This window comes from Rhinolophus ferrumequinum, chromosome 9 (genome assembly GCF_004115265.2).
Source record: "Rhinolophus ferrumequinum isolate MPI-CBG mRhiFer1 chromosome 9, mRhiFer1_v1.p, whole genome shotgun sequence".
Classification (NCBI taxonomy): domain Eukaryota; kingdom Metazoa; phylum Chordata; class Mammalia; order Chiroptera; family Rhinolophidae; genus Rhinolophus; species Rhinolophus ferrumequinum.
Window position 1 is genome coordinate 28885113 of NC_046292.1, and position 9292 is coordinate 28894404.

Consider the following 9292-nt stretch of genomic DNA (forward strand, 5'->3'; position numbering starts at 1 on the left):
ATCGACACCTCTGCTGTCTGGAAAGCTGCTTTTGAAGAAAAGTTCCCCCAGCGTGCTGAGGCTCTGTTCCTTTCCCATTTAAGAAAAAGCATCCATAGCAGATAAAAATATTTTATATTAACCTTGAAAACAACACAAGAGAAAATGATGCAATCAAGAAACGGAGTAAACACGAGATAGATGAGGTTGCCGCTCGTGTAACATGGCACTGTTTTATAGCAAACTTTTTTTTTTATTTGTAAGTACACACTAACGGTAAAATGTATAGTATAGTAAATTTACTGTAGTATTTACTATATAGTATAGTATTACTAGTATAGTATTATAGTATTATAGTATTACTATATAGTATATAGTATTTACTATATAGTATAGTAAATACTATAACGGTAAAAATGTATAGTATAGTAAATACATAAACCAGTAACATAGTTGTTTATTATCATTTTCAGTACTCTATACTGTATATAACTGTATGAGGTGTGATTAAAAAAATACGGCGAATGCTGCTGCCGAGTGCCATCAAATGGAAAGGCAGGGATCTTCAATATGGGAAGCAGCGCATCGAACCTTAGTAACAGGGTGTGACAAGTTTCAACTTCTTCAGTGCAGTCAGTCAGGTATGAGCTACGGTTGAGAGAAGGAGTGTTTTAAAGTGTGCCTTAAATCATCCTCTATCATGACAACGCTCTGTGTCACACGGAGTCTGGTATACGGCAATTTCTGTCAAATAAAAACACGACGGTGTGTCCTCATCCACCTTATTCACTGGATCTGGCACCGTCTGACTTCTGGCTCTTCCCCAAAGTCAGAATGATTCAGGACATCGAAGTAGCCGTGACAGGGCAACTAAAGACACTCATGAAAGAGGACTTCCAGAACTGCTTTAGAAAGTGGCAAGAATGATGGGATAAGTGTGTTCGAAGCAAAGGGTAGTATTTTAAGGGGGATTAATGGCAATGTATCTTTTACTGTAATAAATTTTTTTTAACTTAAACATTGACCATAGTTTTTTATCACACCTCGTATATGCTATACTTTTATACGACTGGCAGAGCAATAGGTTTGTTTACACCAGCATTGCCACAAATGCGTGACTAATGCGTTGCACTGACTTTTCAAAAACTACATCACTAGGTGATAGAAATTTTTTATCTGCATTATAATCGTATGTGACTACTGTTGTATATTCAGTTCCTTGTTGACTGAAATGTCATGTGGTGCATGAGTGTAAAAATTTATTAGAACTCAGGCTTTCTGTGGCGTCTTTTGTGCCACAATGCGCCTTATAACCAGCAAAGCCTACAATGTTTACTCTCTGGCCATTTACAGGAAAATTTGCCAACCCCTGGTCTAGAGCTATATATAATAACATGAAAATATCTTAGAGATGCACTGAACGAAAAAAGATAAGCAGTATGATACCACATATAAAGTTTAAAAATAAAACAATACCAATTTTGTTTAGGGACACATGTATAAAGGCATGCATAGAAATGTGTCCCCCTCCATCTCATCAACAGAGAACCTCTCTCACACCAAATCCCACTCACTTTTTGAATCTCAAATATCCCCTTCTTCAACCAGTCAGAGAAAACTCTCAGCTTTTAAAATACTTAAAATTAATGTGAGATCCCAAACCATAAAACTAGAAGAAAATACAAGCAGAAAACTCTCTGACATTGCTCTTAATAATATTTTTTCTGATATATCTCTTTGGGCAAGAAAAAATAAACAAATGTGACTACATCAAACTTAAAAGTTCTTGCACAGCAAAGGATACCACCAGCAAATGAAAAGACAGCTTACTGAGTGGGAGAAGACAGTCGCCAATGATACATCCGATAAGTGGTTAATATCCAACATTTATAAAGGATTCATGCATCTTGACACAAAAAACCTAACAACACAATTAACATGGGCAGAGGACCAGAACAGACATTTCTCCAAAGAGGACATACAGACTAATAGACATATGAAAAGATACTAGACGTTACTAATCATTAGAGAAATGCAAATTAAAACCACAATGAGATATCACCTCAAGCGTGTCAGAATGGCTATCATCAATAAATCAACAAACAAGTGTTGGGAAGAATGTGGAAAAAGGGACCCCTGGTGCACTGTTGGTGGGATTGCAAATTGGTGCAGCCACTATGGAAAACAGTATGGAGGTTCCTCGAAAGATTAGAAGTAGAACTACCTCATGACTCAGCAATTCCACTTTGGATATTTATCTGAAGAAATCCATAACACTAATTTGAAAAGATATATGCACTTCTGTGTTCATTGCAGCATTATTTACAATAGCCAAGACATGGAAGCAACCTACGTGCCCATTCATAGACAATCGGATAAAGAAGTGGTTCATATATTAAAAGGAATATTACTCAGCAAAAAACATCAATGAAATCTTACCATTTGCAACAACATGGATGGACCTGGAGGGTATTATGCTAAGTGAAATAAGTCAGACAGAGAAAGACAAATACCATATGATCTCACTTATATGTGGAATCTAAAGAACAAAATAAACAAATAAACAAAACAGAAACAGACTCATAGATACAGAGAACAAACTGATGGTTGCCAGATGGGAGGAGTGTTGGGGGGCTGGGTGAGAAAGGTGAAGGGATTAAGGAGTACAGATTGGTATTTACAAAATAGTCAGGGTGATGTAAAGTATAGCATAAGGATTATAATCAATAATGTAATAACTATGTATTATGCCAGATGGGTACTAGACTAATTGGAGGGATAACATCATAAATTATATAAATGTCTAACCACTATGCTGTACACCTGAAACTAATATAAAATAATATTGAATGTCAGCTATAATTGAAAAAAATTTAAAAGGAGGGGGAAGGGGAAGGTGAATAAGAGTTTTAAATTTCCAGTTATAAAATAAATAAGTCATGGGGATATAATGTACATGGGGACATAATGACTATAGTCAACAAATATTGTAATAACATTGTATAATGTCAGATGGTTACTAGACCCATTGTGGTGATCACTTCTTTAGGTATATAAATGTTGAATAATTGTTATATGTCTGAAACTAACATAATATTGTATGTTAGCTATATTTTAATAAAAACAATTTTAAAGAAAAAAAACCCTCAATAAAATTTTATATCTTAAAAAACAAAAACTTATGATTAGGTCAGGTACATTCAGATAATCTCTCCACTTAAAGGCAACTGTGCCATATAACATAAACTAATCAGAGGAGTAAAATTTATCACATTCACTGTCCTGGGATTATGTAGGATGTGTTATATCAGTGGCCAGGAATCTTGGGGGCCATCTTAGAATTCACCCTGCTACACCCAATGGGAAATGTTCTTTTAAATATTTCTCTGTGAACTTCCATGGCAGCTTGTTCTGTACTCTCTCCGTGGCACAATATGCGTTGTATTGTCATGATCAGGATTGGATATATTTTAAAACTCCTTTTCTATGCTGAAAGTTTCTTGAGATCAGGAACCTTGTTTGCCCGTGTAGTTCCAATGACTCAGACAAGTCTTTGTATGAAAGAGATATTCCTACATGTTTGCTGAAAAAGATCAAAAGTGTACATATTGTCTTTGGAAGCCCTGCTCTTTTTCTTTTCCTTCTTTTTTTGTTAGTTTCAGGTGTACAAAACAACATAATGATTAGACATTTACACCCCTCACGAAGTGATAACCCCACCAAGTCTACTACTACTCTGACATCGTACATAGCTATGACAATGCCATCGATTATATTCCCTATGTTGTACTTTACATCCCGTGGTATATATAGTCACGTATTGTGTATATATATGTGTGTACATATATATACATATACAATGATAGTTGACATTCAACATTATTTTACGTTGGTTTCAGGTGTATAGCACAGTGCTTAGGCATTTATATAATTCCCCTCCCATAAATCCAGTACCCATCTGACACCCTACATAGTCTTTGCAACATTATTGATTATATTCCCATACTGTATTTCACATCTCTATGACTATTTTGTGACTGCCCTGCTTCCTTTTAAGATCCAGCTGAAAACTTCCCTGAGGCTTCTCAGGAAAAATTAATTGTTCCCTCCTCTGGGCTGCTACTTGGTAAGTATCTTTGTATGAAATGTATCACATTGTAATATCTTAAGTTAGACTGTAGTTTCCTTGAGGGTAGTTCTTCACTTTGATTCCACTTAGTATCTCAGGGCACAGCACATCCTAGATTTCATGAATTGCTAATGTTTGAATTTTTTAAAAGGAGATGAAAGGGGTTTAAAAACCAAGCGGCAGATAAAGAATGGATTTGGGCTAGGACCAAACCCTTGGAGAAGGTCACAGGTTGGGGGAAGCCAAGAAGTACAGAGGCAATGGAGAAGGGAAAAAAAATGGGCAAATCAGTTAGGATGTAATTTTTTTTAATTTTTAAGAAAGTTGCTAAAAAACCCCAGGCCTACTGTTTTATATATTACATTAAGGAGTAAACCTGGTAGAACCCTCCATAAGGGACAGCAAGAAGGAGCAATTATTCTGGGGCTGACAATCAAGGGAACAGTATCTTACTTTTACCATGCTGGTGGGTAGATAGTGACCCCAAGGGAGAGTTGGTGAAGGAAAATGAAAAGATGGCTTTGGTGCTTAAACAAAATGGGGGTGCTGGTGAGGGGGGCACTGAAACACACAAGAGCCCTTAACCTTCCTGATTTGAATGTTTTTCCTTTCACACCTTGTATTTGGCCTTTTGTGACTCCTTTTATGCTTCAAGGCTGCTTAAGATCATTAATGGGCAGTTTGACCAGACTTCATCTGTATACTAAGTTTGGGATCAGAAGAATGGTTGGAATTTTTCTGATCTGATTCACCAGGAACCCTGAATTTCCTAGAAACAATTAGGAGGGTGGGATAACAGAGTCTGCTGTTAGAGCTAGAAGTGGGCTTAGTATCACCAAAACACACACCTGAGATTAGCAGGATGATGCTGAATAATCAAAGGATGTCACAGAGACTTTAGTTCTGAAATCATCGTCAAAGGGCAGATTCTTTTAGACCCTCCCTCCAGCCACTTTGCTCACAGCCCACATGTTTGCTGGGGAACTGGCCATCTGGTCAGTTATTGAGTGTTCCCTGTGCAAGACTCTTGGGAGGGACACCCAAATGGCATAGCACTTCCCCTCCAAGAACTCACAATCTCATGAGGAAAGGTATTATAATACAAGGCAGAGAGTTGTGTCACAGGGGAAATACAATCAAAATGTGGTGGTGTTTGGAAGACATTCAGGAAGGGCCTCATAGAGAAGATGGTATTTTAGGTAGACCTTGACTGGTAGGAAAGTTAGAGGTGGAGGAGGGAGATTAGGGGAATTATGTGGAGAAGGCATAATAAGACAGGGACAGAAACCCAAGGGGCATATTTAAGAAGTGGCAAGTAGTTTTGTGCTGCTGCAGCTGACGGCCCATAGGGAGAGTCATGGGGTATGAGCTGGACAGAGAGAATGAGGCTTAGTTATGGAGCATCTCAACCCTCAGCCAAGAATCCTGAGAGCAGGTAGGGGAGGGTGAGCAGACGATTTGCAAGAGTGGAGGGAGGGAGGGGGCCAGTGAGCGCGGAGCAGAAGTACAGTGTTCGGTCAGCTTTGTCAGGCTCTTGCCGTTTTCTTTGCCCGGATTGCCTCTGCTCAGCCTCTTCTTCGTCATTTTGTGCATCCTGTGGCCCATCACAAACGCCATCGCCAAGAAGCCTTGCTCCAACCCTCCAACTCTGAGCTCCCCACACCTACCGTTGACCCTTTCGGTGACTTTCACCACAGCCTACCCTGTTAGAGAGGCATTTTAATCTCTATCTTTTGTGAATCCTGAATACATTGGCAAATTTTGGTAAGAGTCTTTAAGTCTAATACAATTCACTTCCTCTTACATATTCTGCCTGTAACTTGGGGAAGCAGGGCCATGATGCTCCATCTCTGACTAGCATTTCTGTAAACATGGTAAACAGACCATAGGTTAGAACGCCTTCCCACTCAGTTAGCCAGAGGCTGAGATTAGACAGGACACTGGAATTCATCGAGTCTTCATTTTCCTGGCGAGGAGGCCCAGAGAGGTGCAGTAACTAGCTCAAAGTTACATAGTGAGTTAAAGATATGAAATAATAGATGTGAGCATTTTTTCACAGTGCCTAACACGTAACACACTGAATCATCGTGTCTACCTCCCCAGCCTCTAACTTTAAACACCAACTGCTTGTAATTTGTCCCCCATTGTAGGGGAACTTTGTGCTGTTACTTGCATTGGAGACCCTGCTCATACATGAACCTTTGTCTTCTCCCTTCTGGTCTCTTCTTCCTGCCTTCACCTGGTTAACTCTTACTTATCAATTAAGATTCCCTTCCCCAGGAAGCTTCCCCTGATCCCTTTTCTTCCATCCTTACTCCAGATGTGTTAAATGCTCCTCCTCTTGCTCTCTGAGGAGGCTGGGCACATTCTTTCATCATTGCACTTGTCAGGTCGTGTGCATCTCATGTGCTTCTGTGCCCATCTTCCACCTGAGGGTAAACTCCAAAGGGTTGGATCTCTGTCTGAGTTCGTTACATGCTCAGCACCTCATGCCATACCTGGACCATAGTGGTGTTCAGTTGGTATTTATGGAGTGAATGTGCACAGTGGGGCCCTCTCAGGCCCAGGCCACAGACCAGAGAGGCAGCCTCCTCATCGTCTGCTCTGTAGCTGTAACTTCCAGGGCCCCGACTGGACTGCTCTTCAGATTCTGATGGTGTGCATACTTTGCAGAGGAGTGCTGAGCCTCATATCTATCTCATTGTTTATCCAAGACACTTCTGCTCTTGTTCCTCTTATAAAATACCAAATAAAAATAGTTCCAGGAAGCTACGTGGCTGAGAAATTCCAGGCTCTGTCTGAGCTCCGGGATGAAGACTGTTATTGTTAGGAAGTTGGCCATTAATCCAACCTGCCTTTTCTCTGTTCTGTGGTTCCACTCCCTTCTAAAGACACTGATTCTTTTTGTCCTCAGTTGCCCTTAAGCCTGTCACTAGCTAGTAACTGGAAAAAAAAATAAATAACTTGACAGCAGTTGATATAAAAATGATGCAGAGGTATCAGTTGGCCCCAAGCACGATGTGCTCTGGGCTTGTGACTTTAAGTTAACTCACTCTCCAAGTGCCTCAGCAGATGGTTAGTGTCCTCATCTATAAGATGGGAGAAATCACACCTACCTTACCGGATTATTGCAAGAGTGAAAGAAAATCAGATAGGCAGAAGTTCCTGGCACACAGTAAAGGTTAAAGAAATGTTACATCTAACAGAGGTTGTAATCCTCTTACTTCATTCTGCCACAGCCAACTTCATCTGGGCTATTAAGTTTTGTCCTAGGCAGTGTATTTTAAGAGAGATGTTGACAAATTATCACTCAGAGGCAAGTGACCAAGATGATAAGAATCTGAAAATCAGACTTTACAATATACAGCTGAAAGAGTTGGTAACATTTAGCCTAGAGAAGAAATAACTAAGAATAGAATGGTATAGGGCAAAGCCTTAGATAGGCCTTCAAATAACTGAAGGGCTGACTTCTGGAAAAGGATTAAGCCTCAATTCCATTTCATAAATATTTACGGAACACCTGTGATGTGTCAGGCGCTGGGAATGCAAAGAAAAGTAAAATACAATCTTGAGGATCTTGGACTACAAAGGACTGCGACGGTTGTTGCAGAGGTGTGTACAATGTGCTGGGAGAAAGCAGAGCAGAATGAATTCTGCAGAGACTGACTAGAGAAGGCTTCTCCAAGGAAGTGACATTTGCGGGGACATGAAAGGAAAACTAGGATTTCATTAGGCAGACAGAGAGGGGAAAGGCATGCAGGGGCCAGTTCAGCATGTGCAGAGACAGGAAGGCCTCTTGGAAGACCTAGGATGTCTGAAAGAGTAGAGGGAAATGAGCCTGCGAAGTCCAGCTGGAGCCAGATTGTCAAGGGCCTTGGGTATTAAGCTAAAGAGTTTCTACTATTTACCTGGAGTGGGCATTAAAGAGACCACATAAAATTGCCTTTGATAAGGCATTTTTATTTTAAAAGGAAAGCTGAAAGGGCTTCATGGAAGAGAGACAGAAGGCAGGGGAGACAGGGCATCTCAGCGTTCTGAAGAGTTACACATGGGCTTGAATCTTCCATTTATCGTAGGTAAACTTGGGCACATTATTTACTCTCTGAACTTCCCCACCCCACCCCCCCAGTCTTATATTGGGATGATCACATCTATTTTAAAGGGATATTTTAAGAATCAAGTGAGGTAATGTGTCTAAGCCCCTCACATGTGCCTGGAACCCGAATGGTGCTCAATAAGTGAGTACCATTTCCTTTTTTTCCTGTCTCTTAATGGATAGAGTAGACAGAGAAACAGAGTTCTGCTCGATGAACCTGGGAATCACGACCAACAGGATACATTCCCTTGGAAAAAATGAATATATCACTGGATATGTTCGAGGAAGCTATTTCTTTGGTGGAAGGGGAGCGGAACCAGATAAACCTCTAAAGTCCCTTTCTGCTATGAGACTTTATGACTGTATCACCTAAGTACTATGGAGATGGTCAAGAACCTGAGGGTTGATACAGCCTTGTAGTACTGACCTTGTCGAAAGCAGCCCATTGGACCCAACGGAAATGAATCTTTCTCAAAATGAACATTTTTATTGAAGTGTACAAATTAAAAAGACCCAACCTAAACTGATAACAGTCCCCCAGGAGTAGATAACCCTAGTACAGGAGAAAAAGCTGTGGCTTTGAAGCTTCGGGGCCTACATTCCCGTGTCAGAAATTAAGGATTTTGCTGTATGGTCTCGTGCAGCTCATTCCCAATGACTTGGCCTCAGTTTCTCCATCAGAAAGATGGGGATGGTGAGCCTCTCAGAGGTCTTCTATTACTACACTCTAGGATTCTGGGAGTCTAGGTTATTAAGATCATGAAAATATGGATGTAAAAATATTAGGAGATTCCAGGGTTCCCAAGGAAACTTTATCACTCACAGGTTATACATATGTCTCAATTAACAGCATCAAACTCCATAAAATATATTTTAAAATGTGTCACATGCATGGGAGTGAGACTCATTTAACATTCCTCTTAGAATTAGAACTTTGGAATTCAGTGCATTTCAATTCTCAGCATTCACTTAGCTGCAAATTGGATGATTTCGTATTTCTGGTTGAGAGAGAAGACTTTTTCCAGTATGGCAATGAAATAAAAACATCAGTCATCTGTCACAGAAGGAAGAGATTGTTTTCTCTCTAT